Source organism: Protopterus annectens, chromosome 2.part0 (assembly GCF_019279795.1).
Source record: "Protopterus annectens isolate FY-2018-M chromosome 2.part0, PAN1.0, whole genome shotgun sequence".
In the NCBI taxonomy this organism is placed as follows: Eukaryota; Metazoa; Chordata; order Ceratodontiformes; family Protopteridae; genus Protopterus; species Protopterus annectens.
In genome coordinates, this window is record NC_056728.1 from 1,942,830,416 (window position 1) to 1,942,853,167 (window position 22,752).

At 43.9% G+C, this 22,752-nt stretch overlaps 1 non-coding gene across 1 annotated transcript; it reads right to left on the bottom strand.

Annotated features, from left to right (window-relative positions):
* Positions 1–745: 745 nt before the first annotated feature.
* Positions 746–867, bottom strand: LOC122793866. Its single transcript, XR_006363583.1, has one exon. It is a non-coding gene; the product is annotated as a small nucleolar RNA U109 (small nucleolar RNA).
* Between the last annotated feature and the right edge of the window lie 21,885 nt (positions 868–22,752).

Here is a 22,752-nt window from a genome sequence, read left to right on the forward strand (position 1 = left end):
AACATACCCATGTAAATAGTTCTTATTATATTTCATCACAAGCTGTATAAATGTTGCATTATCACTCAATGTATTATCAAAGTTTGTACAATCGTAAATGCTTGTTATCCATGTCTATAGAATTTTCTCCTCGAGTCCCTGTGGAAATGGACTATTTCTGTCCAGTCAGACATAGCCAGTCAACAAAAGCAAATAAACAAAGAAACAAACAAGAAAATACATAAATAAATAGATGTAGCTATACTTCTAAAAAGCATATGGAAAATACAGTGGAATCCTGAAAGTAGATGACAATCAACAATATTCCACAAGACCACATGATGCTGCTAATCTTAAGATGGATACACAACAGTTCTGAGGTTTCATGAAAGAGTTTTATACCACTGCTCAGTCTGTGCTTTAAGACAGGGAGCCCTGGTAGCACCACACTTTCTCTTGCATGTTAAACAAATCCACTCACCCTATGGGTAAAGGAACAGAATGGAAGCTTCATTTAAACAAAAGAAGACACAGATCAGAGGACTGGTCACAACATGCAGTGCTACTATGAATATGTATTATAAAGAAGGGTACAGTTTGCAGCAACTTTAACAAAATCACAATATCTCAAGCTGTAAAATGATAGCATAGAAAGGAAACCATATATGATGAAGGCACAGCAATGCATGTACAGCAGTGCTGCCACGAAGCATGTGGGAAATACAGTGGGTCCCCAAAGGTAAAAGGACTAACAACAGGATGCTGCTAATGTTGGGAGTTTTATACCACTGCTCAGTCTGTGCTTTAAGACAGGCGGCCCTAATAACTCCACACTTTCTCTTGCGTGTTAAACATGTTCACTCACCCTATGGGTAAAGAAACAGACTGGATGAACAGAATGGAGACTTTATTTACAAAGAAGGGATCTACAGAACAAAGGACTGACCATAGCACGCAGTGAGCTTTGTAGGTTTGAGTTTCTCCGATTAGGAATTAGTTTCACCCTACAAAATCACCACATCCCACACTCTGCATTAGTGTTACAACAGCAAAAGGTTAAGTTACTATGCTCCAAAGCAGATCAGAAACACTCCAAGCATGGTACATATTTGGGTTTACTTGGGGAAAAGCATAGAACAAAACAGACAACTATCCAAACAAAAATAACTTATCAAAGCACAGAATCTTCCAGAAGTCAACGGTTTGAAAATTGATTCCTTCATCTATGTACAACTAACTCAAAATTCATTCCAGTTTATTAGAGCAGATCTAGAAATGCCTAATTTTTTCCTGTTTTTCTTGAGTAGTGCAATACTTCAGTTTTATAAGAGCCTGTCCACCCCCTTCATTTCTGTTGCACTTTGCCTATGGGTAATTAACAGCTCATTAGAGGTGCAATTACTAGTCAGTTCAGAAAGTGCAATCCCACACAAAGGGACAATCCCCCATTATCACCTGACTTGGTTAGTGAATATGACAGGTAGCATGCTGTTAAAATGCAAATTTCAGCTTTTCTTACTGCCAACATTAAATCTTAAGTGCTCTTTGAAAAAACATTTTTGAGGAGAAACAAACAAACAAAATAATAATAATAATAATAAAACAGAACATTCAGAAAACAAAATGGGACATGTGAGATGTGTGTTCAGAATCAGCAATTATTACTTTTACATATTGGTCTAGAATTTCAGTGTTTCTATATTGACTGTAGTTAGTCAGGAAAACTCACTCAGACACCAGCATCAAGCATTTTTGTCTTGTGAAATTAAACATGTTAAAAGACTATTCCAACCAGAACACAGTAGCAAAGGCAACATGAAGCATGAGAGAAGTCAAACTCACATAAAAAGTACCAAATCAGTCCTTTATTAGTGCACAGAGCTAAGCGCTTTCAAAATTCGCTTCATCAGACCATAACTATCCCTCCATTATAGACTTCCTTATATACCCACCATACGAATCACTTAAACAATGATTCAGTAAAAATCTTAAAAGCAGAGTATGCCATCTAAACGTAATGGTTCTTAATACACTCTTCCCGGGATTCATGAAGCTTGCGCCAGGTGCAGGCATAGCGTAGGCGGTATAATGCCAAATATGGCCGTCGAGCGATTCAGGTACGATCCAATTTCATGTGCACTACCGGCGTACGCTAGAACTGCGCAGCCCCCGGTGTAGGTATGCTAATCACCCCATGTGCACTGTCGCACCACGCAAATGTAGGCATATAGCGATTCATGAAGTGGTGCAGGCGTAGCGTAAGCCCACGGTAATGTAAACCAAAAAATACAGTTTACATTTTCCCAAACAGAACATCGGAGCTGTGGAAGAGGGCCAGACCCAGGTATCACAACGTTAACATATGCCAATGGCGAAATAAACAGCCAATGGCATAAGAAAAGATGCACAACACGTAAATAACAACATTTAATGTCATGTCCACAGTAACGCACAGCACAACCGCAGGCATGTGTGAGGAAGCTGTAACATAAAGAATATATATATAAATGTTATAAAATCGCAACATAATAGAAATCAGGTTTACAGCATAATACACAATGGTAGGCATAGAACACCACAACCGAGGTGCAAGGGTTGCTAAGGGCCTGCGATAGTGTTTGGCGCGGTAATTATGAATTAGTAGTCAATGCCATGCAAATGAGGCAGAAAATACTGAATCGCAAATGTCCCGCCGGATGAAGGTTGTACCATACGGCGCAGCGGTATAACACTGAGGAGTGGCTCAGAGGAGATACATGACATCAGCAGAGGGGTGTGCCACCCTAGCAGTAAGCACATTGGAGCAATGCAAATCTGGCCTGTCTGTTGCTAAGCAAAGCTGCAGGACAGGGGTGGGGAGGAAGGTATAGAATTGTTTAGCTGAGAGCACACATGGTGCCCAAAAGCGCATGTGTATGAGGATGAAAACGTGCCTGAAACCCAGTAATCGGACGCATGCACCGCAAACAATAGCAGAAACAGGAAGGTCAGGGGAAGAAATGAAGGAAATGCGGAAGTAGGGTAATTGGAGTACTAATGAGCAATCAACACCAATCAACCCACGAAGGCCAATCGACGGCAGCTGACAAGTCTGCTTGCAGAAACCTGCAAAACAGGATAGGAGAGGCATTGGAATGCAAAGAAAGGAGGGGAGGTATTGGATTGCAAAGATAGGAGACCTGACACAGCAGAGCAAAGCAAACTGACAGCAGACCGGCAGTAGCACACATAACGCAAGATACGCCAGGTCCAGGAAAGTACAAATGAAAGTAGGCTGCAGGATGCATGCCAGAAAATGGTAGGTGCAACATGCAGAAATGTAAAGGGAAGGTCAAGAGATAATCCACGGCAGGCAAATGTAATTCAACACCAAAGGCACCACAATAGTAGTTCCGACAGTAAAACACATAAGATACCCTGTAGCTACGATCATACATACACACCCTATGACATCATCGGTGTTCACAGCACAATAGTATAAAGTGTGAAAGCACCCAACACACACCTGTGTATTCCCAAACACCGCACCATAGGTGTAAACACATGGGGAACTTTTAAAATGTACATGTTGGGAGCTGCCATAGCTGTGATTCATCAGCATGTGTTAGAGACTGATGTTGTTGTGGAGGATGATGCCGACAACCACCGCAGGCCTTGGAGGAGAAGGAGAGTGTTCAGACCAAGGGTAACCTACCAGGGGCTACATGACCTGGAGATAGTAGAGCGTTACAGGGTGGACAGGGACATCTTACAGCAAATAGTGGAGCTGTGCCGGCCATGCCTGAGAACCAGAAACAACAGAGGGGAACCCATCCCAGTGGACACAAAGGTATGTGTAAGCCTGCGAATACTGGCCACAGGTACCTTTCAAAGGCCAACTGGAGATATAATGGGTATCTCACAGGCATCAGCATCCAGGGTACTACACCAGTTCCTGGATGCCATGTTACCACATGCCAATGAGCAGATATACTTCCCCAGAACTCAGGAGGAGTTGGCCAGCAATATGCGCCACTTCCACCATGTGGCACACTACCCGGAGGTACTGGGTGCGATAGACTGCACGCACATACAAATCAAGTCACCACCCGGTGAGCAGGGTAGGTGCTACATAAACCGCAAGGGATTCCACTCCTTCAACTGCCAGGTTGCGTGCAATGCCCAGGGCATTATCATGGATGTGTGTGCTGGCAGCCCTGGAAGTTACCATGACTCCCATATCTGGCATGCCTCACAGCTGTATCAGGTATTTGTCAGGGGGGACATCCCACATGGCCATCTTGTGGGGGATGCTGGCTATGCACTGGAGCCATGGATGATGACTCCCATCAGAAATGCACACACACCCATGCAAGAACGCCATAATGAGGCACACGCACAAACCAGAATCATCATAGAGCGTGTGTTCGGGATGCTGAAATCACGGTTCCGGTGCTTGGATACATCTGGTGGAGCCTTGCAGTACTCTCCAGGCACATGTGCCCACATCATCATAATACATAATATGATCCTGCGGAAGCAGCTGCAGCAGGGACAAAATGGTGAAGGCCCTCATAGCCCAGCGCAATTGCCAAGGCTATTACAGACACAGGGGGATTCAGACCATGAACACACTGTGCCAGCCCCAGTAGGCAGACAGAGGTGTGCCCAATATGCCTATGCCTTGGCAAAGAGGGAATGTATAGCACATACTCTGACAGTGTAGGTCTCTACGGACTGACACCTCTCCACCTGCACACACAGTAAAATGGATGGCACACAGACATGACCACCTGTAAATTGTAATGTATAGGTGGCCCAATGTGTGAGTCCTACATAGGCAGCCCTCAAACATTGCAAACACAACAGCCAGTGGAACACGGAATGCCAACACAGCATATGGTGGTGCTGTGTGCCTGTTACGTTCCCCGCCAGATATATATATATATATATATATATATATATATATATATATATATATATATATATGTAAACATATGCATATATATAATACAGATAAAAAGGGCAATAGCGGGATATATGGTGATATAGATGGATTCAGCGATATCTGCAAATATAATAGATATCTCAACGACATTCATAACACCTTGGAGGTACAAATAAATAGGATACCGCCAACCATGGAATGTGTAACATACCGACATGCGTAACCACGAGGCTGAAAGACCGATATAACACAGTACTGGAACAGTACATCCGCGAGTAATAGTATGATGATATGAAGGGACAGTTAGTCACCGCTGCCGGTGTTGCGGTCCACGTAGGTACTGTGTTCAACTGTGTCTGTGAGTCCCGTAGTCTGTGTAAGTGTGCGTTGAGGGTGCCGTGTGCATCTCTGTGTGACTGTAATGTGTGTGTGTGTCCGCAACATGTGTTTGTTAGTGCCAAGTCAGAGGCATATCAGTACGGTAGGTGTCGGTATAGCTAGCCATAGGCATACGGTTACTACCTGTCCCACAGTAGGAGGGACAGCCCCACCCTGGGCAGGTGTGTCCTGACATAAAACAGTACAAAGGGCAAATGTCCGAGATGGTAGGACATAAATATGTCCCATATATAATGTAACAGTCGTATTTAATAGTTATGCCTGTATGTAAGAAACGTAAATGTTACATGCAATATGATAAGTAGCCAAAGTCACACAATAGGTATGTAGTGAGGATAAAAGTATGTGCTAGCCTGTGTACTGACCGTGGTTACGTGTTGGCCTGTAAACACCGCTGTGTGTCCCGCAAGTGTCCAACAATGACCATATGAAAAGGTGGCAACCCATGGCAAACAGGCTCTTTTAACAACACAACCGCAATGACTGCAAATATGTGGGAGAGTAATACAAAGGATAGCTGTCACTTACACATATCCCTTGATATATCACTGCAATTACGGAGGTATACAAGTAGCAAGCTCACCTGCAGACAATATAGAAACCAATTAACAATGGCCCAACGTACAATCCCGTAACATAAGTCTACTAACTGTTAGCTCTCTAATTAGGGACAGAGCCCACACACATATATACGGATTATGTAGAAATGCAAGGCCCGCACACCTGTATATGCTACGTACACCCACCGACATCCCCCACACTAGAAACTAAAGCAATACAGACTGTAATAGCAGCACAAACATCCAGTCAGTCAATTACATCTGCAGAACCCTCAACATACCGTGTGAGAGACACAATTAATGGCGTCATGCAAAATTGCAGGTGTTGTATAATGGAACAAACAGCCATGTTACAGGTTTTGTTTGCAATACTCCGTTATCAGACGTTGGGATGACAGGTACACCCACATGTTGAACCAAATACTCTACCTGTCACACACAATCCACGGGGACATGAATCCAAACTATACTTGTCTCCATGCATAGCAGTTGCAGTTACACATAACAAAACACAATACAGACCGTCTCCCAGAAGGTAGGGCAAATAGGCAACGCCCAAGTGGAGAATCCAATTATACCCCACTGTTGCTGCATAATTGGCGAATGGAGTAGCTGCACAGCTGATATGCAAGTAATTAGTCTCTCAGGAACACCAATTGGCGGGATGAATCCACATGTTACAGGTATCGACGTATATAAGGATGACTTGCCAGACATTCAAACCGTATGCTCATACCGAATACCAGTTGAAACACTGTGAGAGAGATAGAAACAAACGTGAACGACAACAAGGTATGTAGAACGCCCGATATGTAAGGTTATGTATAGCATGATCTGTATTAATTAGTTTTACTGTATGTATAGCCTGGTTTGCATTAATTAAACGTGTCCACAATGCATAAAGTGGGGAAAGGTATTTATGTAGTGATGTCTTGCTGAGCATACTAACGCTTGTAGAAACTGTACGTCCAGCAGTGGGACACAAGGTACACAGCACAGACACCACAAGGGATGCTACATGAGGGCGTTAAACAGAACAATTCCATACAACCTGCCGTCAGTGGTAGGGTATGTCCAACAAGGACGTGCCATAGCAGCGGATAGTATATGCTGATATACTGTCACAGCACGCATGTGTATGGGCATATAACGTTAATGACATATGTAAGGTGGTCCCGCTGTGCAAGTATGCTTTGCATTATGGGATACTATGTGAAATATGTGTAATGTATAGTATTATAGGTAGATATGACAGATATTCTACACAGCATAAAAGTAATATCATGCATACCGCAGGTATCGTCTATTGGTATATACAATAACAGGATACATATGGCTAGTAGGTATGGGACATTGTATTAGCATGATAGCTAATCTAAATGGAAGGGCTACCAAGTAACCATGCACAAAGGACATGTAATAGCTTCACAGGTGCATAGTGGGGTACTATGCAGTCTGGCAAGTCCATGTGTAAGCACAACTACAGTGTTCACACTAGTGGCACCTCTCTAGGGTAGTGTCCTGTGAACAGCAGAGCCAGGTGTTACCTGCACCTCTGCACAGTACAGCCACTGCAGTGATCCCAGGCCTACATGTGTCTCCCAACCACCAAGGGAGGTATCACATGAACAGTGCTACTGAGTGTCCCTGCGTGATGTACATAGAACTTATGTTCCAAAGCATGGTGAGTGTCTGGTTTGGGAATGTAACCCACAAGCACATCCCACTCATTGTGGCGTGTGTGCACATATCCATGAGCATGTTGCTCACAGTGGCCTCTGCTTATGTCACGTATGAGGAGTATATCCATTAATAATGTTATGGACATGGGCCCTGTCTGATCAGCAGAGGTCACCCCTGAGTATGTAGTATGCAAATGTGTACAGATGTGGTGTCCGTAGTGCAGCCACATATTTAAACTGTCGGAGCTCAGTAAACATCATGACATGTTAATGTTGTGGCATGGAAAGCAGTAGATGTTGTGTAAGGTACACCCTAAATGGGGTGGTGTACCCTTGAATGCGTGTAGATGTCTTGAGTTCAGAGGTACAATGGGTGCCTATATACCAGCTACACATCCAGTACAGATAGGTGTGACCACGTAGAAGGATATCCACGCCACAGTGGCAATACGTAACAACAGGAGTGGGTGCGACATATGTGTGTACTGCAAACATGTACAATGTGATATGTATGTAGGGGACTACCATCCATGTAATAGTCAGTGGGTGAATGGTGTAATGCAAAGGTGATGTGCATGCACCTTGTGTCATGCAGCTTGATGCCATGATAGTCATATTATGTATCTGTCACAGCGACACCCATATGGTTGGAGTCAGTATCAGCTGGTGGAGCAATCATGGCACTTGTATGCAGGGGTTTGAAAGCTAGGCAGGGAAAGTCCCCTGTGCTAGCCTGTTCTGCAGGGAAGCATATACTGAACATGAGGGGCCCTATGACTGACGACCATGGTATGCCAAATGTACCTGACATGTAGTAGGTACTATGGTATGCTGGCCTCATTGTGTGTCCTGTCCATGAGCCACATAGCATAACATCCTGAGACACAGGGTACGATGTGCAGGTGGATGTGTATGTTGTCAATACCAGAATGGGGAATGGTGCTGAAAGGCAATGAGAGGACAATGTAGGATGTGTGGACTCCCGTACCATCAGCAACTGCCCTGGTAACTGTATGAAAGGAGTCCACCATGTATAGGGGCCATGCTCTGGCCCTAACAAGCCCAACCCGGGTGGCAGCAAAGGATGGGAGCCCAACAATGTCTCTGTGAATGACGTCCTTGATGATGTGCCCCATAGCCATGCAGAAGAGTCCAGTCAGGTGTGTAGGACTATAGTCCCACTCGTGTATTGTGGTGCCACCTGTGTGTAGTGTGATAAATGCTGATGTGTGCCAGTCAGGGGCTACAATGTCTGAAACAAGGCTATTACTGAATATGGTGGCCTAGTGGGGAGACATGTAATTCAGAGGTTGGTGGACATCACAGCCTGGGACATTGGAAGGTGACATGGGGCCAGTGTCCCAGGACATATAGAGTGTAGGTCAGTACTGTGTAGGTGTGAACACAGGGATACCACAATGTTCATTTATGGATTGAGGCCCTGTAGTGAGTGAGAGGGTGTAATGTCAGCATTGAATCCATCCTCCAGCATGTTGCCAACAACACCTGGGTCTGCAATGTTCCTGAGTGACTGTTGTATGTGACAGCAGATGTGGGTGTTGCCATCGACTACTGACATACCACCATATGGCCTGGTGGTACACCCCGGAATGTGTGGCAGTCATGTTTATGTAGCTAGTCTTGGAGTATGTGATGAGGGACCCTGTGGCCCCACCATGTCTGACCAGTGAGCCACCCCATACATGGGAATGTTCACCACTGTGCAACAGCCTACACCTGTTGTTGTACATCATATGTCCATGGAACATGACCACCAGAGTGGCGTCTGTTATCTGGTGTGTACCATCATGGCTCTGTGTGGAATAGCATGATCCATGCAGTTGTGTACATGCTAATGAAGTGCACTGGGGTATGTCAGCATTTGTATGTGCATTGTCCATCTGCACGGGTGTCATGATGTTAACAACCGCTGTCAGCAGACGTCTGTAGTAGGTGTTGTAGTACTCATGTACTGTGTATGCTGTGATGGGTGTGGTGCTGGGATGTGGCTAACAAGGTTGATTAGCATATGTTCAGAATCCATCAATGAGGGGATAACCCCAGGTGTGTAACACCAGTCACATGGTGGTAGTGTTCATGCCAAGGGTAATGTAGGTCTTGGAGGTGGTGTTTATGGTTATCCCAGTGAAGTGTGGGGTAGTGTCAGTCACACATCAGTAGTAGCTGTCTGAGGCCCACTGTCCAATATACCAACATAGAAGGTATGTTACCCGTGGGGTATGATGTTGATTCTGTCACTTGTTACAATGTGTATAGTGGTCCCAGACACAGTTATTTGCACGTGGAGCACCTCTGATGCATTTTGCTAAGTAACTTGCCAGGATGTGTGCAAAACATAGTGGGATATGGGAACCCCTCAGCTGTGGGTGTGCCGGTCCAGGTATGTGCCTGAAAGCTATGGTCTGTCTATAACCTGTCATTGCAGGTGTGCTCTGCAGAGCCTAGAGGCAGGTCCCTGTCACTGCAGAGATGTTTGAGTGGTGCAATATAAGGTGTGCCTTGCCTGCATGCGTCACAGTGGAAGATGCAAGCATTGTGTTACATGACCCCATGTCGTGCCTGCCAGTTCCTGTCCTGCCATTGACAGTTATTGGAAACTGTGCAAGACAGGCAGTATAGAAGCAGCAAGAGCCTTACATGTGAGCTGTACTCCCAGGGCTGACAGGTGCAAGTAATCTGTGCCACAGCATTGTGTTTGACCAGGTCAGTCAAAGCGGACAGATACCAGATGCCTGTGGAATGACAATAGGAGCATAGGCAACTGTTCAAGTGACACAGTTGGTCATTGTACAGTGGTATCTTGTCCGGACAAATGCAAAATGCTCCCCAGGGCTTGGCCCACACCCTCAGGGCTATAAGACTGGTGAGCTATTGTATGTCCCTGCACACGTAGTCTGTGAAGTGGCATCACAGGGCAGTCACACTAACATGGAGAATGACAGTCATATCATACCTGGTGAGGTGTGGCATGGGTGCATAGGTTATGTTGCAGAAGCAGTTACCCGACAGCAAGATGTAAGTGACTAATGCCTTGTGTAGCCTGCTGTGTGGAACTGCAGTGTGACTCCCTACAGAGTCATCTATGACTGGTGTGTTGTGAATGTTATAACTCACTATTGGCTGTATGTGATGGGCACACATGAGTCTGTGGGCTATAAGCTGGTGATGTTGTATTCCATGATGAGGGCTACCTCTGGTGCCTACAGTGAGTATGGAGACGTACTGCAGAAGTTGTCCTCGTAGGTGTGGCCAGTGGTGAAGATCATGTGAGACTATGTGATGGGTGGGGTGTGTTGCGAATGTTACACATCCCCAAATGACTGTCAGGTGCAGTCAGTGTTGGTGACAGCATTACCCCCAGCCATAGCTGTCAACCTCCTGTCCCCAAACTGAGGAACATTAGCCCTCATACTGTGTGTCAAATGGGCAAAACGTGGAACACTTACAACTGGCTTACTAACAGCTTCAACTGGGAAGGGCATATGATGGCTAAAATAGGCTGGTTTTATGTATAAAAAAGATATTCTAATGAATTAATATGATTTCCATCTATTTAGACATGGCTAGCAGGTAAACAATTTCCAACAATGAATGTGTGACAGACCCTTCCAATGTGGAACCTTGAGGAACATGCACCGTTTAGAACCCCAAATGAGGTACGTTCCTCGTAATGAGGTACACCTGAGAGCTATGTCCCCAGCACGGCTGCAGAAGTGCATCCCCCACAGGCTGTGGTGCCATATGTTGAGAGGTGAGCATTGAATGTGTACATGAGACAATTGCTCTATTGCCACATGTACGACATATCCCTCATATAGACAGGCAGTAGCACTGGTACGTGACAGTTGGACATGCCTGTGTATACAACCATGTCCCACAGGATATGTGCGTTACGTGTGTACAACAGCTGTTGTACCATAAGCAAGCTGGAAAGTGTAGGACAGCCAGTGTACCTGTGGAAAATGGTGTGGAATGGGTGCTATAGTAATCAGTAGCTCATGACATGCTCACAAGTTCTGAACAAGTGCCTAGCATGACCATACAATACAGATAGGGTGTTGGATAATATCAACCCACAAGTGGTGATGACAGTCATTTAGGGTGGCACCGCACTATAACCCTGCTGAGTATGGTGTGCATGTCCATGAACCATTAGCACTGTAGATGTTAGCAGTACAGATGAACAAGACAGCACGGATATTTGATTACAAATACCTTTGCATGTCACAGGAGTTTTCCACCAGTGGCCTGTTGACAGACTCACAACTACAAAAGGTGCAACAGTGACATGTGCACAGCAAACCAGTGCCAGCTACAGTAGAACAGGGTTAATGTGTTGTACCCCATCCTCATTGTAGCCCATACCACACAGACAAATGTTAGGCATCTGTGTATGTAAGGCTGTGAATGGCCATGACCTATCAGTATAGCTGTGTCAGTGTTTTGAACAACATACAGAATGGGCTGTGTGGGTGAGGTGTGTGACATATGTGCACAGTCTGATGGATGATACCAGCAATGTCACCACTAGGTGAACATCCCTGTACCCATAAACTACTACCTAGGCTGTGGTCAACATTATGGACATTGTGTAAGGGATGGTGCTGTGCAGTGCACCCCTCGACTTGGTGACGTCTCCAGGCCCCTTAGGTAGTCATATGAGGTACCCATGTCATGTCAGGGTGCCATCCATGAGCAAGGAGATCACTGGACAGGCATATACAGTACTGTGGTGACCAATATTGGATCACATACCACCTTTAAGGGGTAATGGTTATGCATGGATGTGCGATACCAGCCTTCACAATCCTCACCTCCACTATGCAGCATGCTGTCTACCGTGCAGAAAGACATTTGCTACACCATGATGATGGACATGCTACATGTCCATATCCTGATCTATAAGACATATGTCATGGACAGCCACCGTCCTAATACTAGGATCGCCACAGGCTGGACAGATCTCTGTGCCATACATGTGACATACTCCCACCATACCAAGCAACCCTGTCCATCAAAGCTGCACATGTCATCCCAGTCATACATGGTGTGATGGCCGCATGGTAGATGTACTATCAACTGACTGGATCAGTAATGTGGCACTTATGCACCTTGCGGTGGCACAATGGCTGTCTGTTACAGCTTGGAAACTGTGCCCGCACATGCTATGGTTGATAACCATCCCTGCGAATGTCGTCTGACTAGCCATTGTCCCATGTCTATTACATGTCCAATACAGGCGATCAGTGGCAGGATGTTGAATAGTTGTACAGTGCTGTATAGATGTATATGGCAAAACACATGCATGTAGAGGTGTCCATGTGTATGTGTGCATTGTCACTGCTCAAGTCCATTATGGCTGTGTCTGTGTTGATATGTGACATATACACAGCATCCAGGTCAACAGCAGTACCGTGGACACATCCAGGCATGTGCAGATAGGTAAGAACACAAGTGCAGGCAAATAGACATGCCCACAGCAAGACAGCATTTACATGGAGTATGAACACTGTAATGAGGTGACACACATATATGGTGATGATATCCAATGCATAATGGGTGTGACATGTGTGACACAAACACGTCAGTCGTGTCAGTGTCATGATGCTTTGCAAAGATAACTGTGCGGATGTAGTAGATGTCATAGAAATGTATGTGCAGCAGTATCTCTGTACATCTCTGAAACTGTGACCTGTCACCATCATTATGTCTTACAGATAATGCCCCGTACACGCCTCCCAGCATACACCCGCCAGGAGGATGATGTCCTCATCCCACAGCTCCATGACAACTATGACTTGTTGTTCAGCCATGTGCCACAGCATGCCCAGCAGCGGGATGACCTGTGGCAGGATCTACGCAGGTGGGTGAATGATGTGGCTGGCCATAACTGCACCTACCAGCAGGTGCACAGACACTGCATGGAATTGATATGACATGCAAAACAGTGTGCCACTGCAATCGCCAGGGAACAAGGTGGAACAGGTGGTGGGCCACTAACCCAGCCCCCACTCACACAATCCAAGGAGCTACTGGCCAGTCTGGGGACACCCAGGGAACAGCATCCAGAAACACTAGCTGCCATCGTGGAGGTGGGTGTCTTCCAACCAATGAGCCTGGAGTTGCCTGGTAAGTCAGTACTGCACATACGGCTATTATATCCCATATAGTTGCATGTGTCACTGTACATTATGTAAAGTAACAACATATGCAAGGTATGTGGACACACATGCTGCATACTACAGTATGCTACATTGTGTATGCACACATGTGCATACTATATGCTATTACACAGGTGAATGTGGTCACATGCACAGTGCAACCTGTGGCTGTCATACAGTCATGGATAATGTTCATACTGGTGTGTCACCCCTATACAGGTACCTCTGGCGTGCCACACAGACATGAGTCCGTTGCAGGTGAGACTGTCATCAGTATCAGGCATGTTACAGTGTAGATCTATTTGCCATGTGGCCAGTTAACACTTGCACACCTGATGTTTGTTCCAGTCACGATATGCAGGTCGCACCACCCTTCATTCACACAGGCCACTCATGTGCAATATATACAAACGTAATGATACACCGACTTGAAACAACGGTACTTGTCATTGCGACATGTGTGGTCAGCTGTGCATACAACGGTGGAGGTGTTCTACAATGGAGGCATATGCAGTATGCATTGGAACAACATGTGTGATACACACACAGTACCACACAGTGAACTGTGATATGGGCAGCCCACAGGTGTCACCATTGTGTCATATGCCCCTGCATTGGGTGCACACATTGTGATGTGCCACCTGACATGTTCCAGACATGTAGTGTTCTGTCTGCAATATTGTCACACTATCACATGACCTATACCCCACATACCAAACATACAACCCATTGCCTGCATAGCCCTGTGGATTGGGACATATCTGACATCTATGGGTGTGTGTCATATGGGACAACACAGACATGTGAGATAGATGTCCATCACACACAATTGGCCAATACATGTGCACACATGGCCATGGGGGATGGCCAGAGACATGTAGCCACACAGTACTTGGGATGTGTATACACCCTGTTGCACATTATCCACACATGGTCCAATTATAGCCTTAGTTGACCGATTATACAGTTGATGTGGTACACTGGACAACCTAAAAGCATGTGCACAGCTACTGGAGGTGTCACTGAAGTCTACCATATACGATCTGTTGAACACCACGACTGTGTTGCAGTTATGGCTATGCAATGTGTACATATTATGCATTCTACAGCAACATAGATGCCTCATGATGCCATGCAATGGCACAGTGTCTATACTTCACACTGTATAGCAATGTAGATGGCTTACACTACCCTCCCATGCTCATGCACATTTGCTAAACATGCATTCTATCTGTAGGGCATACACACAACACTGCAATGTGAAGCCCATTATGATGCAGTACATGTGTCAGGACACCATTGTGTCAGACATGTATGCATGTTAATGCACATGTCAGCAGATTACATGTCAAGGTCACGTCAGCCATGTGTACTGTTATCCTGTTCTGGGCCACATGGTGTATCACGGGGATGCATGCATACTACCATGATTGTGCGAACTGAATGGCTACTGATATGACACCTGCTTGCTGTAGTGTGCACCCCAGGGAGGTATGCTTACTAACACTATTAATGAGCTGCATGCCCTCTGCTGTATCGCAGGCATGCTGCATGCCATCTGACAAATCACATGCATGGTGTCTCTGTGTTTGTGTGTGTGTGTCTTTGTTTGTGTGTGTGTGTCTGTGTTTGTGTGTGTGTGTGTCTGTGTTTGTGTGTGTGTGTGTCTGTGTTTGTGTTTGTGTGTGTTTGTGTTTGTGTGTGTGTTTGTCTGTGTCTATTGCACTTTACAGTATTTCTTTGCATTCACAGGTGATGTAGGCGCGTTACCCTCCTGCGGTCCATCTAATGTTAGTGTCCCCACAGATACTAGCGGTGATGAACATATGCATGAGGTACAGGCAGGGTTGTCAGGGGCTAAATCTGTGCCAATGGTTACCATCCCAGCTATGTCCCCCTCTTCCCCGCACACAGTTCTGCTGCCAACACATACCGCATCACCAGTGGCCATAGAGGAAGGACAGTCAGCGTCTGTTAGCATGGAACAGGAATGTGTGGTGGCTACAGAAGGTGTGTCTACACACCATGGTGTCAGTGTAATGACTGCAGATGTACCACACAGGCATGTGGCCGGTGCTGCTCGTAGGAGGACCTCTGGCAGACATGCACCTGCAGGACAGAGCGCAGCAGCTGGTATCACCAGACACATGTTCCAGACTGTAATGGCAGCACAGGCACGTGTTGAACGGCAGAACAGAGAAGGGCAGAGGCTGCAGAGGGCTGCTATCCATACCCTAAATGGCAACATCCAGGCATTGGCAAATGCTCAACAGCAGATTGCTAATGTTCTGGATAGGCGATTAGGTGAAATGGTCGGAATCCTTGACCGAGGCATGAAAATCCGCGAGCAGAAGCTGTCTGTGCTGGAACACCTGTTAGGAGTGAGGCATGGGCCATGTGGACGTAGGCCGGCAACACCACCTAGTGTAGGTCGACGTGAGTGTGCCACCTCACATGCCCGCTCCCATAGTAGCGGTAGCAGTGCAGCTGGTGCTGCACTGTCAACACCAGGACACAGCAGGCCATGGGGACATGGCCCTGGACATTCTCAGTGGGGACAGGGTTCCAGTGGACATGCAGGACCCCAGGCAGGCACAGGTCACATGGCCGTGGAAGGACACAGTTAGCTGTACAACCTGTTCTGTACAATCTGGGGCTGTCAATTATACCACGTGTAGGCCTCACAAATGGCAGAACTGTGTAAACACATACACGCACACAGCAAACACAACTGTAGGGCTCCACAACATCCACATGCATTCTGCACAGACATGTCCAGTCAACTCACCGGCCCTTACACACACACATGATGTTATCCATTGGTGCAGCTGATGCCCCTGGCAAACATATCACCCTGTGCATATGATGAAGCCTGTGCTGCATCTCTGTCATCCACACCATCGGTGCAGGGTTATGCACAAATATTCTGATGCACAGGGTGAACAGCAAAGTGAGAGGTGTATGTAATATTAGCTGTGTATGCATAGTGAGGGATGTGTATGTTGCATTGGTTGTGTGTGAATGCTGAGGGATGTGTATGTAATATTACCTGTGTATGCATAGTGAGGGATGTGTATGTTGCAGTGGTTGTGTGTGAATACTGAGAGATGTGTATGTGACATAGGTTGTGTACTGTCGACATGCACCGGTCATACCATGTAGTGCAGGTGCAGCATGCATTGTGATGTGTTCACGGTATGTGTCTCGGTTACATCTGTAGCACCATGTTAGTTGTAATACCCTGGTTCCCTCCTATGGTGTACTTGCATGTGCCTACAGGTAGCAGTGTTTGCAGTCCCCCACGTGTAACTGTGGATTACTCACAGGCACGTCTGGCAATATCAGCATGCTACATCTACCCTCAACCTGACTGTTGGAAACACCAACATGACACAGATGTCCGCACATATACTGCACCTGACGCATGTGGTCAGTGCCACAGGCTACACTGGACAGAGACATGACATACATAGCAGGACACATTACAGGTATGGTGACATGGTGCAGGGGTTGTACACAGCGGTCTGGCCAATGATATTGTGAGGTGTCACTTGGTAGCTGGAGGCCACACTGTGCAGCAGTAGGACCCTGTAACAGTACAGGAACATGGCCACATTCACGGGGTGTACACCACTATAACGCACACCCCAGAGTGTGCAGGTGGGGACCCTTGCTTATGTGGTCATCACCTTCGCAGTACTATGCACCACACGACGTGTCACAGAGAAGGAACATGCACAGGTAGCTAGTATGGCTGGGACCTATGGCATCAACAGGGTAGTGCAATGCATCAACATTACGGGTTAGTCACCACGTGGGGTTAGTGATCATTTCTCACCGTATATTAGCATACACCCTCACACCAAGCACCAGACATACATACAGAAAACCACAAAGTGAACAACACACAATTGAAACTGAAGAAAACACCACGACAATGGACACAAATACTTTTAGATTAGCGCTTTTGTTTATACTCAATCAGATAAACTTCATCAGATGTAAACAAAAGGGAAATAGTCATTTATATACAAAAAGATATGACATCACATCCTGTCAATTATAAAAAAGACTTATATCTAAAAATTCACACTACATATGCTTAAAAACATAAAATATATATATGTTTTATGTTCTTTAATTAAGAGGGCATTATAGCCTAACGAAATAAAGCTCTTAGTTTCAACAAGCTCATGATGGAAACTGTATTGTTTAGTCCAGGATGAACAGAAGCATTTAGCTTAAGTTGCCACATTAGCTCCTTTTCTTCTAAATGTAAAGAGACCGGCCCTCCTCTCCCATTATCCAAAATTTTCTCAATTACCAAAAATCTAAATTCATGATGTGGGAAGACTGATACATGCCTAGCCAAAACATTAGTTAGATTTAATTTAGCTATGGCATGTACATGTTCGTAAATCCTATTTTTTATAATTCTATCCGACTTCCCTATATAGTTTGCGGGGCATAGATTACATTGGGCTAAATATACTACCCCTTTACTGTTGCAATTGAATTTTTCTTTAAGATAAAATCTTGTTCCATTAATTTCAAACTGTTTAGCAACACATATGAACTTACACATGCTGCAAGCCCCTCACTTGGACATTCCACAATAATGTCTATAGGTGTCTTTTTGTTTGACTTCCAAGATATTTTTTAGATTTCTTCCTTTTCTAAAAGTTATATTTGGAAACAAACCCAAAATTTCTTTTAAATACAAGTCATCCAATAAAAATGACCAATTCTTAATAATGACATTTTTGATATTTAAAGCATTCTGTGAATATGTGGTAATAAAATTGGTACCTATAAAGTCCTTACCATATTCATCATTGTTTGGAAGGGATGTAGATGGTTCAATAGGTGTACAAGTTGAGATATTTAAAATATTCTCATTAGATTCGTTGTTTATTGAATCATTGAATACCTCTGTGATATATTTCAAAATGGGTGAAAAAATTCCCTGCCTTCTTTTAAAAGATAATTAAATCATTGATGAGGGTAGATGGATATCCCCTATTCAAAAACATATTAAATAGAATTCCACATTCATCCACAAAATCATTCTCCAGAGTAGACATTCTAGCTGCCCTGACAAGTTGACCCTTAACTACCCCACGTTTTTGATGAAGTGGGTGGCAGCTAGAAAATGGAGAAATGAATTTGAATATGTGGATTTTCGATATATTCTAGATGTAAAAATATTCAATTCATAATTTTTATTTAACATGACATCTAAATAAGTGATAGAATTTTCTTGAAAATCATAAGTAAATTGAAGAAAATTTGTGGAATTATTCATTGCGGAGATGAATGTTTCTACACTTTCTTTATTCCCCTTCCAAAGAATAAAGATATCATCTAGGTACCGAGTGTACCATACTACACTTTCAGTGAAAAGAGGAATTTTAGAAAGGAAATTTAATTCCCAAGCAGCCATTACTGTGTTAGCGAAGGTTCCCCCACAAGGGGAACCCATCGCTATACCAGTTTTTTGTAAAAAGAGCTTCCCATCAAATGTAAAAAAATTGTTCGTTAGAACTATTTCCAACAAATAAATTAACACATCAATTTCATCACCAGCCATGCCCTTATCCAATAAGAAGTCCCTAATCCATTCGCATCCTACATCTTGTGGGATGCAAGTGTAAAGATCCCGAACATCTATGGTCAAAAAAATTATATTCAGGATTGAATTGGACTTTACTTATAGCTTCCAGAAATGCCCAGGAATCTTTACATATTTGTTTTTGATTTTCCAAAAAATTTTTAAGTTTATAATCAATATATTTGGCACAGCCGTAAGTAATGGACTGCCTACCATCAATTATTGGTCTCCAAGGTGGCATATCTAAGCATTTATGTATTTTTGGCAGTCCAAAAAGTCTTGGAGTCAAGGGGTAGGTCATCTTTAAATAACTGAATAGGTCACCATCAATTCTATTTTCCATGAACAGGTCACTAATATAACCATTCAATCTCTGATAAGCACCATTGATTTCATTTAATGAAACCTCAAGATACACTGGGGAGTGTAGTAAATCCAGTATTCTACTAGTATAATCATCTTTATTGAAAAATACTAGCCCCCCTCCCTTATCTGGTTTACAAATCCAAACATTCACAAATTTCAAGGTGTCCAACATATCACGTTCATATTCAAATAAATTATTGGTACTATTCTTGAGTTTGTGACTTCTTTGTAATAAACATCTAATATCATTTTCACAAATTTTTTCATATAAATTAATCAATGGGTGCAAGGGTGGATTAAAGACACTTGTTGTTCTGAAATAACCAACTAAACTTGTAGTGTTGTTAAACATGACTTTCAAGTTTAACTTTCTAGTGAATAATTTCAAATCAGCTAAAGTCTTTGCTACATCACTCTTGAAACAAGGAACAAAATTTAATCCTTTAGCTAAGACATCCACTAATTTCACATCTGGTTGGAAATCAGAATAATTGTATATCTTAAAATCTCCATTTTTCAAAATTATTTTAACACTTCTGGAAATACTAGTACTGATGGGGGAAGAACCATAACAAGTGGAACCATTCATCACTTCTTCCTCTTGTTCTGGTATTTCCTCTTTTTCTGAGTCTGATATCTGGGTACATGTTGTTGCCCGTTCTTTTTTGCCCCAGCCTGAAAAAAATTTGGATTGTTATTATTTTTCCTAGAGTTGCCATTATTATTGTTGGTACTATTATTAGTTCCCTTATTGACAATTCTTTCACTTCTCCTTATTGGTGAGTTGCCACTTACTTCAAAGTCACATAGTTCATTCAAAATATCTACAGACTGAAAAGAGCCTTCAAAATCACCATTCTCAACATTCTCAACATTCAAAATGTTGTTTCCACCATTCAATATGTTTTTTTTAATACCTACATGTGATTTAGGAAGAGGATAAACAGTACCCTTACTGTAAGCTAGCGCGTCTCTATTCAATTTCTTAATTTTATTTTCCTTAATTTTCTCCAATGTACTGTCAATACTAGAGAAAATACGAAGAAAATCAAACTTATATCTTGGAAAGTTCTTATCATTCCTAATAACATTATCTAATACAGTCACTACATTTTGCAACAGCAAAAGTTGTTCACTGTAAATCTTAATTAAACAGTCAATAAATTCTAGTCCTTGTTTATCAAATAGATGTAACAAATCTTGATGAAACTCTGAATGTAGCACTAACCCATTCGGAAAACGCCATTGTCTTAAACCCTTGGGTACCTGTTGCCTTGTGCTACATTCTTTGAGATATTGGATCTCGATTTGTAATTTTTTAAATTTAAAGAGTTTTAAATCAAAACTCTTCAAATTGTTAGTTAAATCATTAATGTCTGGAATATTGTCATTTCGTTGTATATCCACATCGTCATTATTATTAAACAAACCATTCGGTTCTTTTAACCAGTCATTTAAAACTGGAATAGTAGAAACAGTACCTGTATTGGTAGAAGGAGAATTGCTGCGGATTACAAAATTGTCCAAACCAGTTGATGGTCCTCCTCTCGCAGCACAAATATTTTCATTGTTGCCAGAAGCAGCTAAAGCAAAGTTCATATTGCAATTCACCCGATCCTTCGATCCTGGGAGCTTCTTAGATTCAGCGTTAACTTGCTGCTGCTGTTGAGGCTGTAAATTAGAGCCATTTGAAGTGTTTAATCGCTGTTGAAGCTGTAAATTAGAGCCATTTGGAGCGTTTGCCGATACTTCGCTCACGCTTCTGTTTATGTCATTATTTCCGTTACTATTAACATTTACATTGTCTATTGGCTTGTTGAAATTAGCCGCATTATTACTGTTACTACGGCTCATAACTCCTGCAACCTGGCTTGCAAGAGACTCCACACGTTGCGTGAGGAGTTCAATGAGAGCCGTTAATTTCCCAAAAATGTGCAGGTGGGGACCCTTGCTTATGTGGTCATCACCTTCGCAGTACTATGCACCACACGACGTGTCACAGAGAAGGAACATGCACAGGTAGCCAGTATGGCTGGGACCTATGGCATCAACAGGGTAGTGCAATGCATCACCATTATGGGTTAGTCACCACGTGGGGTTAGTGATCATTTCTCACTGTATATTAGCATACACCCTCACACCAAGCACCAGACATACATACAGACACACACACACTGTGGTGACCACACATGTGTATATGGACAGCCGACGTGTGTGATGCACCACACCAGCTGATGTCATGCTTCCCACACTGACGTATGTACAGATCTCTACAACGGTGTACAAGGATGTGTAACAACTGGGACATATTCCCCGCGATATGTGGCATCTCTGGTCACACATTCAGACACACATGGCAGTGCTGGGAATGACACACCTGCCATATGATGACACGTTTGATAGACATGCAGCGGTATTGATTGCATTATGTGTACCAATGCTATATCTGGCAAATATGCTGCTATATGCACACAGGAGGTTGTAGGTGTTACAGGTGCCATGTGACATATAGTCGGTAACACCTGACCACTGTGTATGCATTATGTCAGCACCGTCACGTAACAGCGACATAGCATACTGTTTGCACATGGCATGATAGGATGGTGTGTGACACAACTGTGAGCCACCCCCTGCACACATACATCTACACAGGTGGTACACCACGTTATGTACACACATCCCTCCATATGTGCTGTTTGTATGTCACCGTATACAGGTGTCAATGATGGGTCTGCACTGCGACTGCATGTCGTAGGTAGGTGCAACTATGTTACAGACATCGGCCACTGCACATGCATGGTTGCTGCATGCACAGTACAGATGTCACATGTGTCTCCTGTTGCCATGTTTGTATGCATTGCTATTGTTGGACATGTGTGTTGACATACATAACACATGGACTTTGGTATGATATCATGGGTGTCACAGGTGACCAGTACAAGGGTATGTGTCCCGGTCAACATTGCTACCCCCTGTAGTGTGAGCATTCAACAGACATGGGCCCACCTTCCATTTGCGTGTGTAGCATTGATTAGGCCACTGTTAT